We start from the raw sequence: 13,568 nt of genomic DNA, 5'->3' as shown, positions 1-13,568 counted from the left end.
TTTTGCTGATCTTGGAATATGTCAGACATGGTAGCGCTAAAAAGAGATGGAGATGGTGAAGGGAATAGCAAAATGCAAAACCGTGAATTGAGAGGCTGTCAAAATGTTCACCAATTCCTTCCCCTCCCTACCCCCCTTTTTTATTTTTAATTTTTATTGGAGTACAGTTAATTTACAATGGCGTGTTAGTTTCAGGTGTGCAGCACAGTAATTCAGTTTTATATGTGTGTGTGTACACATATATGTATATACACACGTGTCTACATATCTATCTATTCTTTTTCAGATTCTGTTCCCATTATAGATTATGATAAGGTACTGAGTATAGTTTCTGTGCTGTACAGTAGGTCCTTGTCGTTTATCTGTTTTGTATACAGAAGTGTATATCTGTTAATCCCAAACTCCTAATTTATCCCTCCCCCCCACCTTTTTCTCCCCTTCCTTTTTGCATCAGTTTCTCTTTAAGGCTCGTATGAAGGAGCTTCATGGAAAAAAAAGTCCTGGGCAAAAAGCATGCCAAGGGTTGAAGAAAGAAGGATAAAGATACAGTGACGTGGGCAGAATAGTGACGCCTCCACCCCTCCGCCACCAAAGACGTCCACATCCCAATACCTAGAAGTGCGAATGCGTTGGGTCGTACAGCAAAGGGGAATTAAGGTAACTGGTCAGTTGACCTTAAGTGGGGAGATTATGCAGGGGGGCCCGACATAATCCCAATGGTCCTTGAAAGTGGAAGAGGGAGGCCGTAGTGATGCGTGTGAGGAGGGCTCCCCCGCCCTTGAAGGCTCTCCCTGACGCCTTGAAGGTGGGTCTGGGAGCCAAGTTGTGTGGCTGACCTCTGAAGCTGAAAAAGGCAGACGCGGATTCTCCCCTCAGGGCCTCTAGAAGACACCTTGGCTTCAGCCCAGTGAGAGCCATGCGGGACTTGTAACCTAGCCAAGGCCTGAAGCAGGAGGCTGGGGAACAGAAAGGCAGTTCTAGGGGCCGGAAGACACAGGAGCCATTGAACTAGATTCTTCACAGAGAGCACCATGGGCCTCGGGGCAGGAGGGAGGCCACGCACCTGCCTCGGCTGGCCCTTCTCATACTCAGGACTGGCTGCATAGTGTGTGGCGCTCACGCACAGTGAAAATGCAGGGTCCCTTGTTCAAAGTTAGGAAGACTTCTGAGACAGTGACAGGGCTCTTCTGAGCCTGGGGCCCCATGTGACTGCACAGGTCACGGGCCCACGGAGCCAGCTCTGCTTATAACTATCTGTCACTTGGTACTGATGGAGTACCAGGGTATTCAAGAGCTTCTCCTTGGGTCCCCGGCTGCTGACAAGCTGTTTGTCTGGTCTCAAGCCACAGCTCCCTTGAATCTCACCCAGTTCTCCCATGGCTGTCCTTTGCCCCAGACTTTAAAGGGAGGATGTGCCCGGCACATATTAACAGAAGCCCCTGTCTGTGCTCCTACCTGCCTGGCCGCCCTCTGAACTGGTTCCTTCCGCTGTTGCTAAGGACGTTTCCACATCCACAGGTGGGGCCCCAACAGATCTGAGAGAGCTCAGATTGGAGACAGGAATCATAAGCAGAATTTTTATCTGAAATTGGAGCAAAAGGAATAAACTGCATAGTTCCTAAAATGCCCATGTTTCTGGCATTTAGAATCCCTGTTGACATTCCTCCTGGAAAAACCTATATTCTTGCAGGACCCACATAAGATTTACCCACGTGTGACTCCACGCACCCACCTGCCCGGGCTCCCCGTTCCCGCCTGCCCAGGGTCTGGGGCTCTGTGTTCAGTCTGCTGGATCCAGCTGAGGTGGGCCCGAGTTCACCCCATAATGATTTTCTATTGCTATTTTCCTTGGGCCTGAATTTCTACTTCTATTTTTATTTTTGTTCTTCCCAGGAGCAGTTTGCTGTGTCCTTGCTGTAAGCCATTTTTTTGTTGAAAGAGATAGGGCAAAAACAAACAAGTAGACAAACCAAATCCTAGCTTTAAAAACAAAAAGGCCACTGAAGACATATCAAGGCCTTCCTGCTATTATCGAGTGAATTCTTTCCCAGGCTGGTCTGAGTTGCACCCAGACTTTACATTAGGCTTTGTTCCAAGGGGCTGGAGGTGCCAGAGGGGAGACTGCAGCCTGAAAGAGGTTCAAGGAAAAAGGCTTCATTTACAGGAGTGCCCACATCATACAGTTGGCAGTGCTGAGCTGAACGGTCTCCCAGCTTCCAGGGGAAAATGAAAGACATTCCCCCTACAGCTTCCCTTTCAAGCTCTCACAGCTGGAAGGGCCGGACAGCCAAGTTCCTCCCTTTTCAATGCGGGTTGTCACTCGGATGCCAGGATCTGCTGATCTATTCGCCAAATACCCAACGTGAGATCACGTCTTCTTGCTTATCCATCATTAAATGCTCCATTTAATGCAGAAGAACCTCACTTTCCCTTTTCCTCTTCTGCCACAGCTAAAAGAGAACGCCTCCACCAAGAGATAAAAATTACAAAGGCAGTAAAAGAAAGGAACACGATTTCTGAGCAGGCCCCTCATTTGTAATTCCGCACCAGAGGCTATGCGTTTCATCGAATCTGAGAACAGGAAGGGGGCTTGGGGACCCTCTTGTGTAACCCCCTTATTTTACAGATGGAGAAGCAGTCACCTGGAGAGGTAAAGTGGCTCACCCTGGACCACACAACTAGTCAAGGACACGGGCAGTACCAGATGCACATCACCCGACTCCAGCCTTTACCCGCTGCACCACGGACATCTTTATCAGACCACAGTCACAAACTCCTGTGCGATTTAATGCCCTTGAAGAAGAACAAGGTGAGAAATAGCCCCGCTGCTTCTAGGCTATTTTAAACCAGCAACCCCAGCAGTCACGCTAAAGAGCCCAGCTTATTTTTCTTGTCACACGGAATCAAAGCGTTTCAGGCAGACTTTCCTAACTCACAAATAAGCTGTGTTCCAACAGTGTGTTTGGAATTTGCTATTTAGGACGCAGCATGTGTTTTCTTCCCGGGAAATCACATGATCCAGTGTGGTTAGAACCCCGGGCCAGGTCACAAAGGCTGACTTAACCAAGAAGTAACCACAGTGGAGTCGAAGCAAGCCTTCACCCTATACTTTCCAAGCAAAGGCACATTCCAAGTTTCAGATGGAACTAGTGGGAACACAGCAAGCCCACCAGGGCTCCGGCAGGAAGAGGTCTGGCTCAGATAAGAGCTAAGAGGCCCCAGGGCTTCCCTGGTGGCACAGTGGTTGAGAATCCGCCTGCCAATGTAGGGGACACGGGCTCGAGCCCTGGTCCAGGAAGATCCCACGTGCCGCGGAGCAGCTAAGCCCGTGCGCCACAACTACTGAGCCCGAGTGCCACAACTACTGAGCCCGTGTGCTGCAACTACTGAGCCCACGTTCCGCAACTACTGAAGCCCACGCGCCTAGAGCCCGTGCTCTGCTACAAGAGTTGCCACCGCAATGAGAAGCCCGTGCACTGCAAGGGAGAGTAGCCCCCGCTCGCCGCAACTAGAGAAAGCCCACGCGCAGCAACGGAGACCCAATGCAGCCAAAAATAAATAAATTACTGAATTATTTAAAAAAAAAAAAAAAGGAGCTAAAAGGACCCAGAGAACCTTGAAACTGGGCACGCACTTCGGATGAGGATGCAGCTGGAGTCACCTCTGCTAGTGAATGGCTGGGCTAGTTCCTCAGCTTCTCTGAGCCTCTGGACAGATGAGGATGATTATAACACCTCACAGGTGAGACGGAAGGACAAAAGGAGACAATGCACAAAAACGGCCTATTAAAGCGTCTGGCGTCTGGAGCAAGCTATCATTTATTATTGTAGCTGCTCGGCGGAGGGGAGGGGTGGCCCTGGCAGTCTGAGTGGCTGGGGTGCCCCACTGGGGCAGGGGCTCTGTGGTGGAGTAGCAGACCTGAGGTGGCAAGGGGGCCCTGCGCGCTCTCAGCCTCACGCCTGCGCCTCGGGTAGCAGCGGTGGCAGCAGCCGTGGCTCCACCCGGCTCGGGCTGCGGCGGAGCGGGGCCCTCGTGGGCCCTCCGCGGCGACTGGAGGGACCTAGTTATTGAAGGGCCAGGCCCCACGGTGTGCAGCCTCTGCAGTCATCCGCCCATCCCCAGGGACGATCTCCCGAACCTCTCACCGTGTTTCTGGGCCCTTTCAAGTCTCATTTCAGTGACTAAATGCACCAGCCAGTGTAATAATCAAACGCGAAACTGTGTTAGATTTAAGCTCTGCTCCCTCTTCCTGCAGAATGAGGCCTGCTTCAGGCCTAGACACCTGCTTCTTCTCTCCCCCGCTCCACCCCAAGCCCCATACTCACTAACTGGGTTTCAAACCATCTGGGGTCACACCTACAGGTGGAGGTCCTGGGGGCTCTGGCACTGACCCCTCTGGGTAGTGGGCTAGAACTGGCCAGACCAACTTTATGGTCCCTTAGCAGGTCCAGCAGAGGGGGTCTGCCTCGCTCTAGGGTGTAGATTCTTGGCCTCTTCTAAATGGTCCTCTCTGAGACCTCTGCTTAAATGGAAACCCATCCTCAAACATGGGCCAGAGGAATTTTCAGTGCCGTGTGCGTCCTGAACTGTACGGTCCCTCTGGGTGCTTAAGGACACCTCAGCAGGGATCTTTGAGAGAGAAATTTTGCAGCTGGGTGTAGGCCATGGCCTGGGTTCAGATCTTAACTCATCCTTTCATTGCCTTGGGCTGTGTTACCTCGAGCGGTTTATTTAGCATCTCGTGCCTCCATTCCCTCACCTGTGAAATGGGTTGACAATGGTCCCTACCTCCTAGAAGACCTAGAAGATGACAAGTTAACCCATGTAACACAGTGTCTGGGACGTGGGAACTGCATAATAAATATTAGTTCTATCAACATTATTACAGCAAGCTGGCATTGGGTAATAAAAAACTATAATAACTTTCAAATCTGTTGCAGGCCTATTTTCTCAAGCTGTTTTCTCAATTTTAAAACAAATTAATGAGTCAGTGTTGCAAAGGCTCCAGGGAAAGGGCATGCACTGCTGTGGGGAGTTTTATAGTCTCCCTGGAAGGTCGTTTAGCAATAAGTTTCAAAAGCCCTACAAATGCCTTTGACCCAGCAATTCCACTTCTAGGAACTTATCCTGAGGAAACAGAGAACTGGCTAAAGATTAATGTGCATGAGTATTCACTGCAAATACACTTAACAAGGAAATGCTTGGAAACAACCTAAACATTTTAAAGTAGGAGATTGGTTAAATTTTGGTTCATATATACAATGGAATGTAGTACCATGCGACTATTAAAGGTGATATCATAGATCTATATTTATTGACATGGGAAGATGTTCATGATATGTATAGTGTACATTTAAAAGTAATGTATATTCCAGGATTTTTCTGAGCATAGGGATTATTACCATCTAGCTGAAATGAGAATGTATATATAATTTTGTAACTTGCTTTTAAAAATTTTTTTTCGCTTAACATTATGTAAGAACAATTTAGCACCATAGAACAAGTTTGCTTCTGCAAACTTCAACAGTAATAATACCCATCAAGTTGATGTTGCACGATTTAGATAATCATTTATTATTAGAGCAGGTTATTCCAAATGGTTTTTTGTTAGCAACATATTGTTAACATTTTTGTGCATAAAATAATATATTTTTTCATTTTCAGGAGTAGTATTTTCTTAAGAGTAACACCCCAAAGTCAAATCAAAGTGTGTTTGAGGGGGATATAAATATTTTGAAGGCTTTCAATGTATGCTGCTTTCCAACATGGTTATCCCAGTTCACACCAAGCCTAGGTCTGGAGTCCATGCTTGTCCATTTAATATAGCTTGTCCACTCTTCTCTGCAAAGAAAGGAGGTTGCCCTGCTCACATGATGCCTTTCAAAGGTTTTCTGTTTCAGCTGAGGAGATCACCCTGAGAGTGACGCTCCTATCCTGATGAACTCTGGTGGTTCCAGATGAAACTGTGCACCAAATTACCACAGGTACAGAAAAAAAAGTATCCCACGGTAACCAAACCCCTACACATACTCACCAATAGATGGGTCTATATAGAAGAATAATTGATTATGCAATATTAACTCAACAAAACATTTCAGCAACTTTTAAATACTTTTTTTTAACATCTTTATTGGGGTATAATTGCTTTAAAATGGTGTGTTAGTTTCTGCTTTATAACAAAGTGAATCAGTTATACATATACATATGTTCCCATATGTCTTCCCTCTTGCGTCTCCCTCCCTCCCACCCTCCCTATCCCACTAAATACTTCTTTTTTAAAAAAAATTTCAGTTCAAGCTATCTTAAGCGCTTTTGGCTTGCTCTTGAGTAAGCCTTTATTTCTGATTAATTCTGTATATTTTTTTCAGAATTCTTTTTTTTTCAAGACCAACGTTAAAAAAAAATTTCACTGGACTATAGTTGCTTTACAATGTTGTGTTAGTTTCCACCGTGCAGCAAAGTGAATCAGCTATACATATACATACATCCCCTCTATTATGGATCTCCTTCCCATGTAGGTCACCACAGAGCACTGAGTAGAGTTCCTTGAGCTATGCAGTAGGTTCTCATTAGTTATCTACCTTATACATAGTATCAATAGTGTATATATGTCAATCCCAATCTCCCAATTCATCCCACCCCACCCCTTTTCCCCCTTGGTGTCCATGTGTTTGTTCTCTACATCTGTGTCTCTATTTCTGCTTGAAAAATAAGATCATCTATACCATTTTTCTAGATTCCACATATATGCATTAATATATGATATTTGTTTTTCTCTTTCTGACTTACTTCACTCCGTATGACAGTCTCTAGGTCCATCCACGTCTCTCCAAATGACCCAACTTCATTCCTTTTATGGCCGAGTAATACTCCATTGTATATATGTACCGCATCTTCTTTATCCCTTCCTCTGTTGATGCACATTTAATCTACCCTTTTTATTTATTTATGTATTTATTTTTTGGCCATGCCACACGGCTTGCGGGATCTTAGTTCCCTGACCAGACATTGAACCCGCACCCTCAGCCATGAAAGTGCGGAGTCCTAACCACTGGACCACCAGGGAATTCCCTCAGAATTCTTGGTAATACAAAATTCACATGCATTAAGAAAGAAGCATCTTAGTGGAAGCCTCTGACAAAAATTGACTAGAAGCAGCTTCGAAATGTCAAAAACCCTCTTGTTCTATCACAAAGGAAGCTAAAAAGTCTAATTGACAAAAGCATGTAATGAAGGGAAAGAATCGTATAAAAAATCACAACTAAGAAAATATAAATCATGAAAATGACAAGACAATATCATAAGAATCAGATCATGCCCCAAGCAGTACTTCATTAAGAGGAAGAGAGAAGTTTTGAGCATAAATAACGTGTTTGAATAACCCAATTTAATGAAGAAGAAAGAATCTTATGGATATATTTTTTAAAGATTTGCATTCTTGGTGATTTGATCACAAAATATTGACATTAACAAGGATAGCACAGACTCATAATAGGCCACTACTAAAAGGACACTGACCAGACAGTGTCAGAAAATAATCTAGCAGAAAATGTAGATTATATATAGTGCATTATAGCGATTTGTCCTTTAGTTGAACACTACAAATATTATGTTATTTTTCTGGATTTTATGATGTTTGTTGGTATTTGTTAGTTTTTAAAATTTTGTACTTCCTTGTGATTTCCCCTGAATCAATATTCACATTTATGCCTAATTTGGACTTCACCATTTAATTTTCTTTTTCTCAGAAAGGGTCCCAGTCTGTATAAGCCTCAGGTCCTCCAAACGTGGATCTGCCCCGGCTGAGAACATACGTGCCTGCAAACATTCTCAGAGAAGATTCCAGAGGCAGCTCTTCTCCGTCATCATACTGGGCGTGTTTTGTAACAAGAAGGCTTAGCATAGCCAAAGGACCTTTGTGAAGGAGTATACAATGGCAGGAAAACTCTCTCTCCATAGCTTCTGCAGGTGAAATAAAGGGTTGACTCACTGAAGGCCTTGACGTTCAACACTCAAACATTTACTGAAGATCTTCTACGTATACCAGGCACTGGAGACACAGGTAAATAAGAGGATACTAGTGAAAGAGATGAATACAATGGAGAAACCAGCCTGAGACACAGCGTCCCCAGCAAGGCACAACCACAAAGCAACTCTATTCTTCCAGCCACTGTCATTCAGTCCAGCTCCAGGGTCTGCTCCTTCCCCGGCTCTGCATGATGCCTCAGGCAGACAGCATCCCTGGGTCCCTTTAAGTCACACGAACTGTGGCTGTTTGGGAGTCTGGTCCAGGTGATTATCCAAATACTCAATGTCACTCCAGGTGTCTCCCTCCGTCCTCCAGCTTGGAAGCGGCGGTGGTGGAAGGGTGGGGGGTCATCTCCTGCAGGGACCCTCCCTCCTTCTTCCTTCTCCCACCCACCAGCCGGGGTTACTGATGAGGGGTGGGGTGGGGGAGGGGCAAGGAGCAGCAAGGATCTTATTTGATTGCTTCTGCAGTGACGTGGCCTTGGGGTCCAAGAGCTAACGTCCATTTGGGCCACTTCTGTGGATTTCCTGGAGAAGCCACAAGGATTTCTGCCACAAAGTTTCCAACTCAGTGTTGCCAGATAACATACAGAATGGCCAGCTACATTTGAAGCTCAGATAAACAATACTGATACTTTTTTTAAAGTGTATCTCTATTTGAGATACTGCATGTGATGCACTAAAAATGTACTAAGAGCCCATTCATCGCTTATCTGAAGCTCAACTTTAAATGGCCACCTTGTGTTTGTGGCTGTTAATTCCGGCAACCCTAATCCAGCTGCCGTTTTCACTGTGAGGTCGTGGTGTGTGTGTGTGTTGGGACGGGGTTTGCAGCCGCCCTCCAGCTTCTGGTTTTCTGGCGGTCCGTCTCCCTGCTGGTCCCTTTGCCCTCCCGGCCCAGGCAACCCTCTGGGGTGGGGTCCCTTTCAAGGAGGCTCCAGCCAGTCTCCCCACTAGTGACCCAGGTCTGGTCCACGGGAACCACACACCTTTGCCTCACTGCCCTCAGGGACAGGGCAGTGTTGGCCCAGCGCAGTCCCGACTACTTGGACCGGTCCTCACGTTTCCCCAAACACTTAAAGGTGCAAGGAAACCCCCCCCCCAGAAGCCCCTCTCACTCACCTGGAGGAGAGGGGGAGGCAACTGTCTGCCCTCCCCCACGGAAGGGCACTGGGGATGTGGGAACACAGCCTCCAGCCAACCCTCTCTCTCCAGGGAAACCCTCTGACTTGTCCTTCAGAGGCTGGAAGTGGGGAGGGGCTAGTGCTGACATGGAGTTTCACTTTCTCTGAGCTTGACCTGCATGGGGTCTCAGCACCCCACATGGAGAGGGGGCTTCTCTCCCTTTGAGGCCTCTGCTGAAACTTCTAAATCACAGGAAAAGTCCCCTTTAACATCCACTTTTATGCCCTTCCTATGAAAGTAGTCCAAGTGGAGCACAGTGGGAGCTGGGGAAGAGCTTAGGTAGCTGGGTCTGGGGCAATCAGGAAGGGCTTCCTGGAAGAGGAGCCACCCGGCAGGCCAGCATCCAGTGCCGCTCAAACCTTAAAGCGCCTGTGATCCCAGGAATTCAATGAAAAAGCAGATTTGAACAGATACACACCCCTATATATAAAACAGATAAACACCAAGGATTTACTGTATAGCATAGGGAACTATAGTCAATATCTTGTAATAACCTATAATGGAAAATAACCTGAAGCTGTACAGCTGAAACTAACACAATATGACTTTTTTTTGTTGTTTTATAAAGACTTGTTTAAAAGATTTTTTTGATGTGGACCATTTTTTTTAAAGTCTTTTATTGAATTTGTTACAATATTGCTTCTGTTTTCTGTTTTGATGTTTTGGCCCCGAGGCACGTGGGATCTTAGCTCCCCGACCGGGGAACGAACCAGCAGCCCCTGCACTGGAAGGCGAAGTCTTAACCACTGGACCCCCAGGGCAGTCCCCTAACACAACTTTGTACATCAACTATAGTTAAAAAATAAATAAATGGAAAAAAAATTATTTTTAAATCAGATATGGCTTCGGTAGGCCTGGGACTCTGCATTTCCCGCAGCTCAGCTGCTGTCCCCACAGGCACATTGGGCAGAGAGGGGGTTGCTCGGTCCCTGGGGTGGGGTGGGAGGGGCCGGCATGGCAGTGTGAACACAGGAGGAGTTCAGGGTGGGTCAAGGCACCTTTGTGGGCTCAGCCTGCAGGTCAGAGGCTGAAAGGGCCCCAGCCACGCTGGTGGGAGGGGGATGGGGGGTTAGCAGTAGATGAAGGTCCAGGAGGGTCCAGACTACACCTGGCAAGGCTAGAACAGGAAAAGCGGCTGAGTGGGCCCTAATTGTGTCAGATCTTGTAAAAAACCACTTTACCAGCAGGCCTGCTTAATTGCGTTTCACAAAGCCGTGTGAGTGTTAATTACGTGGTGAATCTGACGGCTTGACTGCAAAGTGCCTGGGACGCTGGCATTCAAGTCTTACTTTGCACAATGCCCTGGTTTGCCTGGGTTCATGCAACACTGTGCCTCTCAACACGCGTAGGAGACGCAAGTCACCTGCTGCAGGTCTACTGTCACAATGTGACTGAGTCCTACCCACACATGAACAGGAAAACGGATACTCCCCTGGAGCCTCTAGAGAGGAGCACGACCCCGAGGCCACGTGGGGACCCGTGTCCGACTTCTGGCCGAACTGTACGTAAACTGTGTGGTTTGCAGCCACTAAGTTTGCAGTGATTTGCTGCAGCAGCAGTGGAAAACCACTGCCCTGCCAGGAATGACGTCCCTCTTACTTGACAGAGGAAGGCCTCTGGCCTAACTCTGGGGGAGCTTCCCTGGACTGTCACACCCAAAGGCTGAAACTCCCAGAAGGAGCTGCTCTCTTCTCAGAACAATGAGTTGCTTGTCAGCCTGGGAGAACAGGATGATGAATCCGCACCCGCAGGCCCTCCCTCGAGGGCAAGTTGGTCCTTGAAAGCTCTCCTTCTGTCCTGCTCCCCACCTGGCTCATTTGGTCTTCTAGCTTTGTGCGGAAAGCCCTCTCAGTTCTTCTTGGAGAGCAAAGCCGTGTGGACATAGCAAGCGGAGTCCCCACACACCTCCCTAGGTGACTTTGGAGAGGGACCCCTGCCCGCGTGTCTCGAGGGCACCTTCATTAGACCCATGGGGCAGTCAGAGCAGGAAGGGATTTGGAGCTGGTCCAGCCCCGCCGTGTCATTTTGCACAGAAGGAGGGAAGGAAGGAAGGGATAAAAGGAGGAAGCTGGGGTCAACAGCTAGAAAACCCCTCTTCCAGGGGCAGGATTCCAATGGATGGCGTGACATGGAAATTAAGAAGGCAAGGAGAGCTTCCCTGGTGGCGCAGTGGTTGAGAGTCCGCCTGCCGATGCAGGGGACACGGGTTCGCGCCCCGGTCCGGGAAGATCCCACGTGCCGCGGAGCGGTTGGGCCCGCGAGCCATGGCCGCTGAGCCTGCGCGTCCGGAGCCTGTGCTCCGCAACGGGAGAGGCCACAACAGTGAGAGGCCCGCGTACCGCAAAAAAAAAAAAAAAAAGGCGGCGAGGAATGTTGGGAACTGTGGGACATGGTGCCATCAGCCAAGAGGGCATCCCGGAGGGCTAACAAAGCCGTCACCCCAGGAGCCACCAGGGCTCAGAGAGTCGAGCAGCCAGGATGGGCTGGTACAGGGCTTCAGTGGCTTCTGTCACCTCCCTGGCGACCAAGGTCACGCACCAGATAAACAGAGCTGCGAGGACCTCAGACTGCAACTTCCACGAATGGTCAATCTGTTCAAGCCACGAAATGGACACACTGTTTCTTCCACATACATTGCTTTCTAAAGGTTAACTTAATCTCTCCAGAAGTGAATGAACGTCCACCTGCTAATTTTCCGAGCAAATTCAACTTTCTCTCTCTCGCTCTCTCTCCATTTATAACACGCTTTCGAGCCTGTTTGTGAGTTTAAATCCCACAGCATTGGGCCAGTGTCCGCTTTTGCCCTTTGTGGCCGGCAAAGGAAGGCTGGCTCAGGTACCCTCTTCTACGGGGGCGGCTTGTGTCCTCCGAGGGAGGCCTGAGCTCCCCCTTTGGCGGAGTGGCCATCGGTGAAGGGGCAGCGCTTGGGCTCAGAGGCGGAGGAGCCTCGACGCTGGGCTTTGCGGGGCCCCGCAAGGCTCCGCCGCGCGCCCTCTGCAGAGCCTTTTAGGAGCCGCCCCGACCTCAAAGACTCCTAGGCTGCAGAAGTATTAAAGTAATTCCTTCGGCACACACTGTTCGTCTCCCCTGTGCCAGGCACGAGAGTCCTGGCTCCTCCCTTGAATCTTCGTCCCTGCGGGCTCAGGACACCGACCCCCTGGACCCCAGTTCGCCGACCTCCCAGCCTAGCACAGGAAGCGGCCTCTCTTCGTCCGACCTCTTCTTCCTTCCGGGATCTATTTTTGATCCTCCTCCTTGGCTCAGTGGGTGCACGGAGCATTCCAGGCCGGCCTCGCGCGCAGGCGCCTGACCTCCCCCGCCGTGGCCCGGATCCTGGTCCCCTAATAAAGCCCTCGGAGCTGCAGGCCAGGCTCCGCAGGGGACCGCGGCAGACCGCGCGCTCGCCCTGGCACCGCCGAGGCCCCCAGCGGGCCCGGCATGGCAGCCCCGACTTCCCATCACCGGGGGCCCCAGACGGCAAGCACGGGATGCACAGCTCCCCCCAGGTAGCTCCCGTCCGCCGCACGGCCAGGCCCCGCCAACCCGTGACGCTTCGCGCCGGAGCTCCCTTTCTACCCCGCGAAATGCTTTTTCAGCGGTGCGTTCAGAGAAAGGCTTCTGCAATCTGCAGCGGGTCTGTGCGGAAATGTGGGGAAACGGCCATGCGTTTATTTCTGTCGCCCATTGTTCGCTAAGAATATCCAGGTGTTCTCATAACGGAGGGACCAGCCAGCACAGGAAAGCGTGTGGGATGGTGGAAAGGATGCCGAACTCAGGATGAGGAAAACAAGCCCCACAGCCCCGAGCTCAGTGGCCTCGGCAAATCTCTTAGTTCATGAGCCTCACTTTCTTCCTGTGGGGAAAAAAATGAGCCTCCGGTACGTGCTGTGCCGATCTCAGAGGGATGTGCTGGCAACCCAGCGCGGGTCCCACCTTCTCTCAGGCCCCAGCGGCTGGAAGGACAGATGAATCCAAGTTAAAGACGTCACAGCTCCTGCTTACAGCACTCCTCCACGGAAGTCTCAGTAGAGATATTTGGGGCGAGGCTCCCGGGGGCGTCTCAGGAGAACCCCCCAAAGTTTCTCAAGCGCCTGCGAGGCCCTCCATACAACTACCCATATTCCCTGGGGAGGCTGAATTCCAGGGTTCTCAAAGCTGCAGATACCAAGAGGTGTCAAAAAGGATCTGTGCGCTCTCCGGCGCCCCACCGGGTCCTACGGCCTCGCCGCCCCAGCAGGGCGCGCCGGGAGCGTGGAGCCCAAGCACGGGGCGAGGGTGCAGCACCAGGCCCTGGGCTGGGGTCTCACCGTGCCCTCACCGAACCCGGACGGCTGCCCCCTGACATGAGCACCCAC

The 13,568-nt window shown here is 49.8% G+C and overlaps 1 protein-coding gene across 13 annotated transcripts in view; it reads left to right on the top strand.

Annotated features, from left to right (window-relative positions):
* Positions 1-9,796, top strand: part of TMEM177 (transmembrane protein 177) — a 40,416-nt gene extending 30,620 nt beyond the window's left edge. For 11 of the 13 annotated variants that reach the window (XR_010944532.1, XR_010944530.1, XR_010944526.1 and 8 more), the window contains 3 exons: positions 455-657; positions 1,894-5,984; positions 7,749-9,796. The gene's annotated coding sequence lies outside the window, so the exon portion shown is untranslated. The remainder of the gene's footprint in view (positions 1-454; positions 658-1,893; positions 5,985-7,748) is intronic. The other 2 variants (XR_010944524.1, XR_010944534.1) reach the window with 2 other exon arrangements.
* Positions 9,797-13,568: the final 3,772 nt, after the last annotated feature.

Source organism: Pseudorca crassidens, chromosome 6, assembly GCF_039906515.1.
Source record: "Pseudorca crassidens isolate mPseCra1 chromosome 6, mPseCra1.hap1, whole genome shotgun sequence".
In the NCBI taxonomy this organism is placed as follows: domain Eukaryota; kingdom Metazoa; phylum Chordata; class Mammalia; order Artiodactyla; family Delphinidae; genus Pseudorca; species Pseudorca crassidens.
Note: the sequence above shows the minus strand (reverse complement) of the source record. Positions and strands in the feature narration are given on the sequence as shown.